Raw genomic sequence first — 11,938 nt, 5'->3', positions numbered from 1 at the left:
AGGGAGAGACTAGATATCCTCTGGAGGGAGAGACTAGATATCCTCTGGAGGGAGAGACTAGATATCCTCTGGAGGGAGAGACTAGATATCCTCTGGAGGGAGAGACTAGATATCCTCTGGAGGGAGAGACTAGATATCCTCTCTGGAGGGAGAGACTAGATATCCTCTCTGGAGGGAGAGACTAGATATCCTCTGGAGGGAGAGACTAGATATCCTCTGGAGGGAGAGACTAGATATCCTCTCTGGAGGGAGAGACTAGATATCCTCTGGAGGGAGAGACTAGATATCCTCTGGAGGGAGAGACTAGATATCCTCTCTGGGGGGAGAGACTAGATATCCTCTGGAGGGAGAGACTAGATATCCTCTGGAGGGAGAGACTAGATATCCTCTGGAGGGAGAGACTAGATATCCTCTGGAGGGAGAGACTAGATATCCTCTGGAGGGAGAGACTAGATATCCTCTGGAGGGAGAGACTAGATATCCTCTGGAGGGAGAGACTAGATATCCTCTGGAGGGAGAGACTAGATATCCTCTGGAGGGAGAGACTAGATATCCTCTGGAGGGAGAGACTAGATATCATCTGGAGGGAGAGACTAGATATCCTCTGGAGGGAGAGACTAGATATCCTCTGGAGGGAGAGACTAGACATCCTCTCTGGAGGGAGAGACTAGATATCCTCTGGAGGGAGAGACTAGATATCCTCTGGAGGGAGAGACTAGATATCCTCTGGAGGGAGAGACTAGATATCCTCTGGAGGGAGAGACTAGATATCCTCTGGAGGGAGAGACTAGATATCCTCTGGAGGGGGAGACTAGATATCCTCTGGAGGGAGAGACTAGATATCCTCTGGAGGGAGAGACTAGATATCCTCTGGAGGGAGAGACTAGATATCCTCTGGAGGGAGAGACTAGATATCCTCTGGAGGGAGAGACTAGATATCCTCTGGAGGGAGAGACTAGATATCCTCTGGAGGGAGAGACTAGATATCCTCTGGAGGGAGAGACTAGATATCCTCTGGAGGGAGAGACCAGATATCCTCTGGAGGGAGAGACTAGATATCCTCTGGAGGGAGAGACTAGATATCCTCTGGTGTGGAGGGAGAGACTAGATATCCTCTGGTGTGGAGGGAGAGACTAGATATCCTCTGGAGGGAGAGACTAGATATCCTCTGGAGGGAGAGACTAGATATCCTCTGGAGGGAGAGACTAGATATCCTCTGGTGTGGAGGGAGAGACTAGATATCCTCTGGAGGGAGAGACTAGATATCATCTGGAGGGAGAGACTAGATATCCCCTGGAGGGAGAGACTAGATATCCTCTGGAGGGAGAGACTAGATATCCTCTGGAGGGAGAGACTAGATATCCTCTCTGGAGGGAGAGACTAGATATCCTCTGGAGGGAGAGACTAGATATCCTCTGGAGGGAGAGACTAGATATCCTCTGGAGGGAGAGACTAGATATCCTCTGGAGGGAGAGACTAGATATCCTCTGGAGGGAGAGACTAGATATCCTCTGGAGGGAGAGACTAGATATCCTCTCTGGAGGGAGAGACTAGATATCCTCTGGAGGGAGAGACTAGATATCCTCTGGAGGGAGAGACTAGATATCCTCTGGAGGGAGAGACTAGATATCCTCTGGAGGGAGAGACTAGATATCCTCTGGTGTGGAGGGAGAGACTAGAATTCCTCTGGAGGGAGAGACTAGATATCCTCTCGAGGGAGAGACTAGATATCCTCTGGTGTGGAGGGAGAGACTAGATATCCTCTGGAGGGAGAGACTAGATATCCTCTGGAGGGAGAGACTAGATATCCTCTGGAGGGAGAGACTAGATATCCTCTGGAGGGAGAGACTAGATATCCTCTGGAGGGAGAGACTAGATATCCTCTGGAGGGAGAGACTAGATATCATCTGGAGGGAGAGACTAGATATCCTCTGGAGGGAGAGACTAGATATCCTCTGGAGGGAGAGACTAGATATCCTCTCTGGAGGGAGAGACTAGATATCCTCTGGAGGGAGAGACTAGATATCCTCTGGAGGGAGAGACTAGATATCCTCTGGAGGGAGAGACTAGATATCCTCTGGAGGGAGAGACTAGATATCCTCTGGAGGGAGAGACTAGATATCCTCTGGAGGGAGAGACTAGATATCCTCTGGAGGGAGAGACTAGATATCCTCTGGAGGGAGAGACTAGATATCCTCTGGAGGGAGAGACTAGATATCCTCTGGAGGGAGAGACTAGATATCCTCTGGTGTGGAGGGAGAGACTAGATATCCTCTGGTCTGGAGGGAGAGACTAGATATCCTCTGGAGGGAGAGACTAGATATCCTCTGGTGTGGAGGGAGAGACTAGATATCCTCTGAATAATTTTGCACGCCCAATTTTTCAGTTTTTGATTTGTTAAAAAAGTTTGAAATATCCAATAAATGTCGTTCCACTTCATGATTGTGTCCCACTTGTTGTTGATTCTTCACAAAAAAATACAGTTTTATATATTTATGTTTGAAGCCTGAAATGTGGCAAAAGGTCGCAAAGTTCAAGGGGGCCGAATACTTTCGCAAGGCACTGTAAATACTAATTTTGATTTTTGAGTAAAAGTCTTAAAGTAATTTGTTATTAAAAATCTTAAAAAAAGTAAATGGAATTGCTCAAATATACTTTAGTACTAATACTTTCACATTTCTTATGTTATACACATATAGATCTCCTCTTTTCTCTCTCCATTCATATTTCTTTTCACCCTGCTCCTCCTCTCCCTTCTCTCCCGTCTCCTCCTCCCCCTTCTCCCCCTCTCCCTTCTCTCCCTTCTTCTCTCCCGTCCCCTCCTCTCCCTTCTCTCCCTTCTCCTCCTCTCCCTTCTCCTCCTCTCCCTTCTTCCCCTCTCCCTTCTCTCCCTTCTTCTCTCCCGTCCCCTCCTCTCCCTTCTCTCCCTTCTCCTCCTCTCCCTTCTCCTCCTCTCCCTTCTCCTCCTCTCCCTTCTCCTCCTCTCCCTTCTCCCCCCTCCCTTCTCTCCCGTCTCCTCCTCTCCCTTCTCCCCCTCTCCCTTCTCTCCCTTCTCCTCCTCTCCCTTCTCCTCCTCTCCCTTCTCCCCCTCTCCCTTCTCTCCCGTCCCCTCCTCTCCCTTCTCTCCCTTCTCCTCCTCTCCCATCTCCTCCTCTCCCTTCTCCTCCTCTCCCTTCTCCTCCTCTCCCTTCTCCCCCTCTCCCTTCTCTCCCTTCTTCTTCTCCCGTCCCCTCCTCTCCCTTCTCTCCCTTCTCCTCCTCTCCCTTCTCCTCCTCTCCCTTCTCCTCCTCTCCCTTCTCTCCCATCTTCTCTCCAGTCTCCTCCTCTCCCTTCTCTCTCTTCTTCTCTCCCGTCTCCTCCTCTCCCTTCTCTCCCGTCTCCTCCTCTCCCTTCTCCCCCTGTCCCTTTTCTCCCTTCTCCATCTCCTCCTCTCCCTTCTCCTCCTATCCCTCCTCTCCCTTCTCCTTCTCTCCCTTCTCCTCCTCTCTCTTCTCTCCCGTCTCCCCCTCTCCCTTCTCTCCCATCTCCTCCTCTCCCTTCTCTCCCTTCTCCATCTCCTCCTCTCCCTTCTCCTCCTCTCCCGTCTCCTCCTCTCCCTTCTCCTCCTCTCTCCTCTCCTCTCCCTTCTCCTCTCCCCTCTCCTCTCCCTTCTTCTCTCCCGTCCCCTCCTCTCCCTTCTCTCCCTTCTCCTCCTCTCCCGTCTCCTCCTCTCCCTTCTCCTCCTCTCCCTTCTCTCCCTTCTTCTCTCCCGTCTCCTCCTCTCCCTTCTCCTCCTCTCTCCTCTCCTCTCCCTTCTCCTCTCCCCTCTCCTCTCCCTTCTCCTCTCCTATCTCCTCCTCTCCCTTCTCCTCCTCTCTCCTCTCCTCTCCCTTCTCCTCTCCCCTCTCCTCTCCCTTCTCCTCTCCTATCTCCTCCTCTCCCTTCTCCTCCTCTCCCTTCTCCTCCTCTCCCGTCTCCTCCTCTCCCTTCTCCTCTCCCTTCTCCTCTCCAATCTCCTCCTCTCCCTTCTCCTCCTCTCCCCTCTCCCCTACCTTCTCCTCTCCCTTCTCCTCTCCCATCTCCTCCTCTCCCTTCTCCTCCTCTCCCTTCTCCCCCTCTCCCTTCTCTCCCTTCTTCTCTCCCGTCCCCTCCTCTCCCTTCTCTCCCTTCTCCTCCTCTCCCTTCTCCTCCTCTCCCTTTGCCTCCTCTCCCGTCTCCTCCCCCCTCTTCCTTCTCCTCTCCCTCCTCTTCCTCTCTGTTTGTCTCAGTGCTTTTGTGGAACCTGTGATAGTTAGGGGAAGATAACATCACATGGGAACTGGTTCAACACTGAACAACATTCAACTGATCCATATCAGACTGGCTGCCACTGCATTGTCACACCACAAACACAGGGTAGGGGGGAGAGAGAGAGAGAGAGAGAGAGAGAGAGAGAGAGAGAGAGAGAGAGAGAGAGAGAGAGAGAGAGAGAATTAGAAAGAGAGAGAGAGAGAGAGAGAGAGAGAGAGAGAATTAGAAAGAGAGAGAGAGAATTAGAAAGAGAGAGAGAGAGAGAGAGAGAGAGAGAGAGAGAGAGAGAGAGAGACAGAGAGAGAGAGAGAGAGAGAGAGAGAGAGAGAGAGAGAGAGAATTAGAAAAGAGAGAGAGAGAGAGAGAATTAGAAAGAGAGAGAGAGAGAGAGAGAGAGAGAATTAGAAAGAGAGAGAGACAGAATTAGAAAGAGAGAGAGAGAGAGAGAGAGAGAGACGAGAGAGAGAGAGAGAGAGAGAGACAGAGAGAGAGAGAGAGACACAGAGAGAGAGAGAGAGAAAATTAGAAAGAGAGAGAGAGAGAATTAGAAAGAGAGAGAGAGAGAGAGAGAGAGAGAGAGAGAGAGAGAGAGAGAGAGAGAGAGAGAGAGAGAGAGAGAGAGAGAGAGAGAGAGAGAGAGAGAGAGAGAGAGAGAGAGAGAATTAGAAAGAGAGAGAGAGAGAGAGAGAGAGAGAGAGAGAGAGAGAGAGAGAGAGAGAGAGAGAGAGAGAGAGAGAGAGAGAGAGAGAGAGAGAGCATTCAGGTTATGTCAGGTTGAAGTGTTACCCTGTCTTGATCAGGAAATAGGTGGAGGGATGAAGAGATGGGGGCATTCTTTGTTTAGAGTAAAGTAATTGACAGTAACAACAGAAGAAGGAAGAGCCAGCCTTCACCTGGTACACAAGCTACAGCTAAACCACTGGAGTTAATGCAGATCAGGGAAACCCCTGGGCCCTACAGGCTAACACAGGGCTAGCATAGGGAGACCAGGCTAACACAGGGCTAGCATAGGGAGACCAGGCTAACACAGGGCTAGCATAGGGAGACCAGGCTAAACACAGGGCTAGCATAGGGAGACCAGGCTAACACAGGGCTAGCATAGGGAGACCAGGCTAACACAGGGCTAGCATAGGGAGACCAGGCTAACACAGGGCTAGCATAGGGAGACCAGGCTAAACACAGGGCTAGCATAGGGATACCAGGCTAACACAGGGCTAGCATAGGGAGACCAGGCTAAAAACAGGGCTAGCATAGGGAGACCAGGCTAACACAGGGCTAGCATAGTGAGACCAGGCTAACACAGGGCTAGCATAGGGAGACCAGGCTAACACAGGGCTAGCATAGTGAGACCAGGCTAACACAGGGCTAGCATAGGGAGACCAGGCTAACACAGGGCTAGCATAGGGAGACCAGGCTAAACACAGGGCTAGCATAGGGAGACCAGGCTAAACACAGGGCTAGCATAGGGAGACCAGGCTAACACAGGGCTAGCATAGGGAGACCAGGCTAACTAACACAGGGCTAGCATAGGGATACCAGGCTAACACAGGGCTAGCATAGTGAGACCAGGCTAACACAGGGCTAGCATAGGGAGACCAGGCTAACACAGGGCTAGCATAGGGAGACCAGGCTAACACAGGGCTAGCATAGGGAGACCAGGCTAACACAGGGCTAGCATAGGGAGACCAGGCTAACATAGGGCTAGCTTAGGGAGACCAGCTAAACACAGGGCTAGCATAGGGAGACCAGGCTTACACAGGGCTAGCATAGGGAGACCAGGCTAACACAGGGCTAGCATAGGGATACCAGGCTAACACAGGGCTAGCATAGGGATACCAGGCTAACACAGGGCTAGCATAGGGAGACCAGGCTTACACAGGGCTAGCATAGGGAGACCAGGCTAACACAGGGCTAGCATAGGGATACCAGGCTAACACAGGGCTAGCATAGGGAGACCAGGCTAACACAGGGCTAGCATAGGGAGACCAGGCTAACACAGGGCTAGCATAGGGAGACCAGGCAAACACAGGGCTAGCGTACGGATACCAGATGAATGAGGGTAAATGCAGAACATGCAGGTCTGTGGTGAACACAGGCTTAGGAGATATATTCAGTTTTGTTCAGCTAACATCAGTTTGATGACTAAGACCTAGGAACAGTTTCGTCAGGTCAGGTGACATGGTTCAGGAACAGTTTTCCCAGGTCAGGTGACATGGTTCAGGAACAGTTTCCCCAGGTCAGGTGACATGGTTCAGGAAGAGTTTTCCCAGGTCAGGTGACATGGTTCAGGAACAGTTTCCCCAGGTCAGGTGACATGGTTCATCAGTCAGTAAAAACTCGCAGGGTAAATAAACGGCCCCAGAGTCGTCCCTCCTGGTCAAGAGAGAGACCTGCCAGTACGGTTGTTACAGACAGCATCACTAGATTAAGTCAAAGTCATTACAACAGGACAACCAAGGCTGACTGGCGCCCTACTGAACCAGTTTCACACACACACACACACACACACACACACACACACACACACACACACACACACACACACACACACACACACACACACACACACACACACACACACACACACACAGCACTAAAACAAATAAATTATCACATTGACACTGGTGAAGGTTAAAGTTGGAGAATGTGTGTGTGACTGTGTGTTCTTACTCACAACTACAAATTAACCAGTCAGGGGCAGTACACATACATTGTTGAAGGAAAGACAGTGGGGGAGAAAGAGAGAGAGATAGAGAGAGAGACAGACAGAGAGAGATAGAGAGAGAGACAGACAGAGAGAGAGAGAGACAGAGAGAGAGAGAGAGAGAGAGAGAGAGAGAGAGAGAGACAGACATAGAGAGAGAGAGAGAGAGAGAGAGAGAGACAGACAGACAGACAGACAGACAGACAGACAGACAGACAGACAGACAGACAGAGAGAGAGAGAGAGAGACACAGAGAGAGAGAGAGAGAGAGAGAGAGAGAGAGAGAGAGAGAGACAGACAGACAGACAGACAGACAGACAGAGAGAGAGAGCGAGAGAGACACAGAGAGAGAGCGAGAGAGAGAGAGAGAGAGAGAGAGAGAGAGAGACAGACAGACAGACAGACAGACAGACAGACAGACAGACAGAGAGAGAGCGAGAGAGAGCAAGAGAGAGACACAGAGAGAGAGAGAGAGAGAGAGAGAGAGAGAGAGAGAGAGAGAGAGAGAGAGAGACACACACAGAGAGAGAGCAAGAGAGAGAGAGAAAGAAATATAAAATTATATATATATATATAGAGAGAGAGAGAGAGAGAGAGAGATAGAGATAGAGAAAGAGAGAGAGGGTCTTACCAGGTGTAGTGTTCTGGTAAGAGTCAGGTCGTCAGTTCTGTTGCCACCATTTAAAAGTCCAACTGTCAGTGTCTCATCTTCTCTCTTCCTCTCCTCTCCTCTCCTCTCTTCTGTTCCCTCTCTCTTTTCCTTCCCTCTGTCACCTTCTCTCTCCGTCCACTCGTCCTTCCAGTCCGTCCAGTTTCCTCCTGTCTTCAATGACAGGATCGCAGAGCGGCAGTTAGCTCAGCTGGGTTTGGGGTTGGCTAACACCAACACACACACACACACACACACCCAAAACAACACACACACGAGCGAACTAGTCAGAGTTTCTGTTCTCTTTTAGTGTTTTGGGATTCTGAATCTTTCTTGCCTCTTGTTTCCTCTCCTCTATCAGACTCACTAAGAGAGAGGGAACGAACAAGGTCTCAGGAAGAAGGAGAGAGTGCAGAGGGAATGAACAAGGTCTGAGAAAAGATAGAGGGAGAGAGAGAGGGAGAGAAAGAGGGAGTTAGAGAGAGGGGGAGAGAGAGAGAGAGACAGAGAGCGAGAGAGAGAGGGAGAGTGTGGGCGGGAGAAAGAAGGGAGAGGGCGGGAGAGAGGAGGGAGATAGAGAGGGAGAGTGCGGGGAGGAGAGAGGAGGGAGAGAGAGAGGGAGAGTGCGGGAGGGAGAGAGAGGAGGGAGAGAGAGAGGGAGAGTGCGGGGAGGAGAGAGGAGGGAGAGAGAGAGGGAGAGTGTGGGCGGGAGAAAGAAGGGAGAGGGCGGGAGAGAGGAGGGAGATAGAGAGGGAGAGTGCGGGGAGGAGAGAGGAGGGAGAGAGAGAGGGAGAGTGCGGGGAGGAGAGAGAGGAGGGAGAGAGAGAGGGAGAGTGCGGGAGGGAGAGAGAGGAGGGGGAGGTTAGAGGTAATTAGTCGGTCTGTACCTGACTCTCACTGACATAAGCCCTGCATTCCACAGAACACAGGAAGGGGAGGAACGAGGGGAGGAGGGGAGGAACGAGGGGAGGAGGGGAGGAATGAGGGGAGGAGGGGAGGAGGGGAGGAACGAGGGGAGGAGGGGAGGAACGAGGGGAGGAGGGGAGGAGGGGAGGAACGAGGGGAGGAGGGGAGGAACGAGGGGAGGAGGGAGAGAGAGGAGGGGAGGTTAGAGGTAATTAGTCGGTCTGTACCTGACTCTCATGACATAAGCCCTGCATTCCACAGAACACAGGAGGGGAGGAACGAGGGGAGGAGGGGAGGAATGAGGGGGGAGGAGGGGAGGAACAAGGGGAGGAGGGGAGGAACGAGGGGAGGGGAGGAACGAGGGGGAGGACGGGGAGGAAGGAATGGGGAGGAGGGGAGGAATGAGGGGAGGAGGGGAGGAACGAGGGGAGGAGGGGAGGAATGAGGGGAGGAGGGGAGGAACGAGGGGAGGAGGGGAGGAACGAGGGGAGGAGGGGAGGAACGAGGGGAGGAGGGGAAGAATGAGGAGAGAAACAAGGAGAGGAACGAGGGGAGGAGGGGAGGAATGAGGGGAGGAGGGGAGGAATGAGGGGAGGAGGGGAGGAACGAGGGGAGGAGGGGAGGAATGAGGGGAGGAGGGGAGGAACGAGGGGAGGAGGGGAGGAACGAGGGGAGGAGGGGAGGAACGAGGGGAGGAGGGGAAGAATGAGGGGAGGAGGGGAGGAATGAGGGGAGGAGGGGAGGAACGAGGGGAGGAGGGGAGGAAGGAGGGGAGGAGGGGAGGAATGAGGAGAGAAACAAGGAGAGGAACGAGGGGAGGAGGGGAGGAAGGAGGGGAGGAGGGGAGGAACGAGGGGAGGAGGGGAGGAACGAGGGGAGGAGGGGAGGAATGAGGGGAGGAGGGGATAATGAGGAGAGAAACAAGGAGAGGAACGAGGAGAGAAACAAGGAGAGGAGCGAGGAGAGAAACAAGGAGAGGAACAAGGGGAGGAGAGGCAGAATGAGTGGAGAAACAAGGGGAGGAACGAGGGGAGGAACAAGGGGAGGAAAGAGGGGAGGAACGAAGGGAAAAAATAAAGAGAAACACCCAAGAGAAGCACAGCCCTGGACTGAACACACAGCCAGAGAAACACAGCCCTGGACTGAACACACAGCCCTGGACTGAACACACAGCCAGAGAAACACAGCCCTGGACTGAACACACAGCCAGAGAAACACAGCCCTGGACTGAACACACAGCCCTGGACTGAACACACAGCCCTGGACTGAACTCAGCCCTGGACTGAACACACAGCCCTGGACTGAACACACAGCCCTGGACTGAACACACAGCCCTGGACTGAACACACAGCCAGAGAAACACAGCCCTGGACTGAACACACAGCCCTGGACTGAACACACAGCCCTGGACTGAACACACAGCCCTGGACTGAACACACAGCCAGAGAAACAAAGCCCTGGACTGAACACACAGCCAGAGAAACACAGCCCTGGACTGAAACACAGCCCTGGACTGAACACACAGCCCTGGACTGAAACACAGCCCTGGACTGAACACACAGCCAGAGAAACACAGCCCTGGACTGAAACACAGCCCACAGCCCTGGACTGAAACAGTATGTCAGACAACAAGCTCAACAAGTTCACCTGTTCAAAGACTGAAACATTAATAGGAAACATTAAGGTTGTCGAGGTGCAGTACGTTATCTCTGTCTCTCACTCTCACTCTCAGCTGTTCAAAGCCTTGAGATGGTGTCTGTAGTGTTCCTCTTCTCTGCTGGTCGGAGGAGATGACTGCCTCCCTCTTCTTCTCTCTCTCTCTCTCCCTTCCTCTCCCTCTCCCTCTCACACCTAAAACTCACCAAACCAGAATATGACTCCCTTAGTCTCTCTCTCTCTCTCTCTCTCTCTCTCTCTCCCCCTCCCTCTCCCTTCCTCTCCCTCTCCCTCTCCCTCTCACTCCTAAAACTCACCAAACCAGAATCTGACTCCCTTAGTCGCTCTCTCTCTCTCTCTCTCCCTCTTCCTCCCTGTATCATTCCAGGCGGGAAATGCTATCCTCCTGAGCTACTGGCCAGTGTGTGTGTGTGTGTGTGTGTGTGTGTGTGTGTGGATGAAGGCCAGAGCAGCATTCCGATTCGTTGGGGTGTTTCCAGCACACCTTGTTCAAACCATCCTCACTGATGACCTCACACACTCTCTCTCTCTCTCTCTCTCTCTCTCTCTCTCTCTCTCTCTCTCTCTCCCTCTCTCTCTCTCTCTCTCTCCCTGTATCTCTCTCTCTCTCTCTCCCTCTCTCTCTCTCCCTGTATCTCTCTCTCTCTCTCTCCCTCTCTCTCTCTCCCTGTATCTCTCTCTCTCTCTCTCTCTCTCCGTCTCTCTCTCTCTGTCTGTCTCTCACCCTCTCTCTCTCTCTCTCCCTGTATCTCTCTCTCTCTCTCTCTCTCTCTCTCTCTCTCTCTGTCTCTCCCTGTATCTCTCTCTCTCTCTCTCTCTCTCTCTCTCTCTCTCTCTCTCTCTCTCTCTCTCTCTCTGTCTCTCTCTCTATCTCCCTCTCTCCATTTCAGTGTAATTGACAGTACGTCTAGTTAGGTCTGTATGGTCATTTCCACTGGAACCCTTTCCCACTCCTCACCTCATGTGTGTGTCCTCCTACCTACTGTCGTCAGGGTGATATCTCCATGGTAACCAGTAGTGCTGTAGTGTGGCAGTGTGAGAATAAGAGTTGGTAAAACACTCTGACAGACAAAACGGAGAACAGATGAATTTCAGTTTCTGTTTAGAGCAAAACACACACACACTTTAGGGAACTTAAGAATGTGTGTGTGTGTGTGTGTGTGTGTGTGTGTGTGTGTGTGTGTGTGTGTGTGTGTGTTTGCATTCGGAAGCTAAAATTGAGTCAGAGAGGGCAGAGCCTGAAATATATTTCGACAGACACGCTGAGAGGGAGGGAGGGAGGAGGGAGGAGGGGAGGGAGGGGGGGAGGGAGGGAGGGAGGGAGGGAGGAGGGAGGGAGGGAGGGAGGGAGGGAGGGAGGGAGGGAGGGAGGGAGGGAGGGAGGGGGTATAGTGACAGTTATAGGGATCTTTCTCAATAAGAGAATTCCTTTTAACCTCAACTCAACCGGCTGACTGAAGTGAATCACACACACACACACACACACACACACACACACACACACACACACACACACACACACACACACACACACACACACACACACACACACACACACACACACACACACCCACACACCCTAGTATTTAACAGACTAGACAAAAGCAGGTATTCTACAATAGTGTGATGTGGCCCCGCCCCTCATAGACACAATGGAGTGAGACCTGAGACACACAAAAGTGTGTACTAATGACATTATACTATTATTACACACAAACACACACACACACGTA

The 11,938-nt window shown here is 52.1% G+C and overlaps 1 protein-coding gene across 6 annotated transcripts in view; it reads right to left on the bottom strand.

The window, feature by feature from the left end:
• Positions 1 to 11,275, bottom strand: part of rbm47 (RNA binding motif protein 47) — an 84,062-nt gene extending 72,787 nt beyond the window's left edge. For 3 of the 6 annotated variants that reach the window (XM_065003481.1, XM_065003485.1, XM_065003484.1), the window contains exons 1-2: positions 11,164 to 11,274; positions 7,605 to 7,796 (exon numbers count right to left, since the gene is read on the bottom strand). The gene's annotated coding sequence lies outside the window, so the exon portion shown is untranslated. Of the gene's footprint in view, positions 1 to 7,604; positions 7,797 to 11,163 lie in introns of all 6 variants that reach the window. The other 3 variants (XM_065003486.1, XM_065003487.1, XM_065003488.1) reach the window with 2 other exon arrangements.
• Between the last annotated feature and the right edge of the window lie 663 nt (positions 11,276 to 11,938).

The sequence above is a fragment of the Oncorhynchus nerka genome, linkage group LG18 (genome assembly GCF_034236695.1).
Source record: "Oncorhynchus nerka isolate Pitt River linkage group LG18, Oner_Uvic_2.0, whole genome shotgun sequence".
Classification (NCBI taxonomy): domain Eukaryota; kingdom Metazoa; phylum Chordata; class Actinopteri; order Salmoniformes; family Salmonidae; genus Oncorhynchus; species Oncorhynchus nerka.
This window is presented reverse-complemented; position numbering and strand designations above follow the sequence as displayed.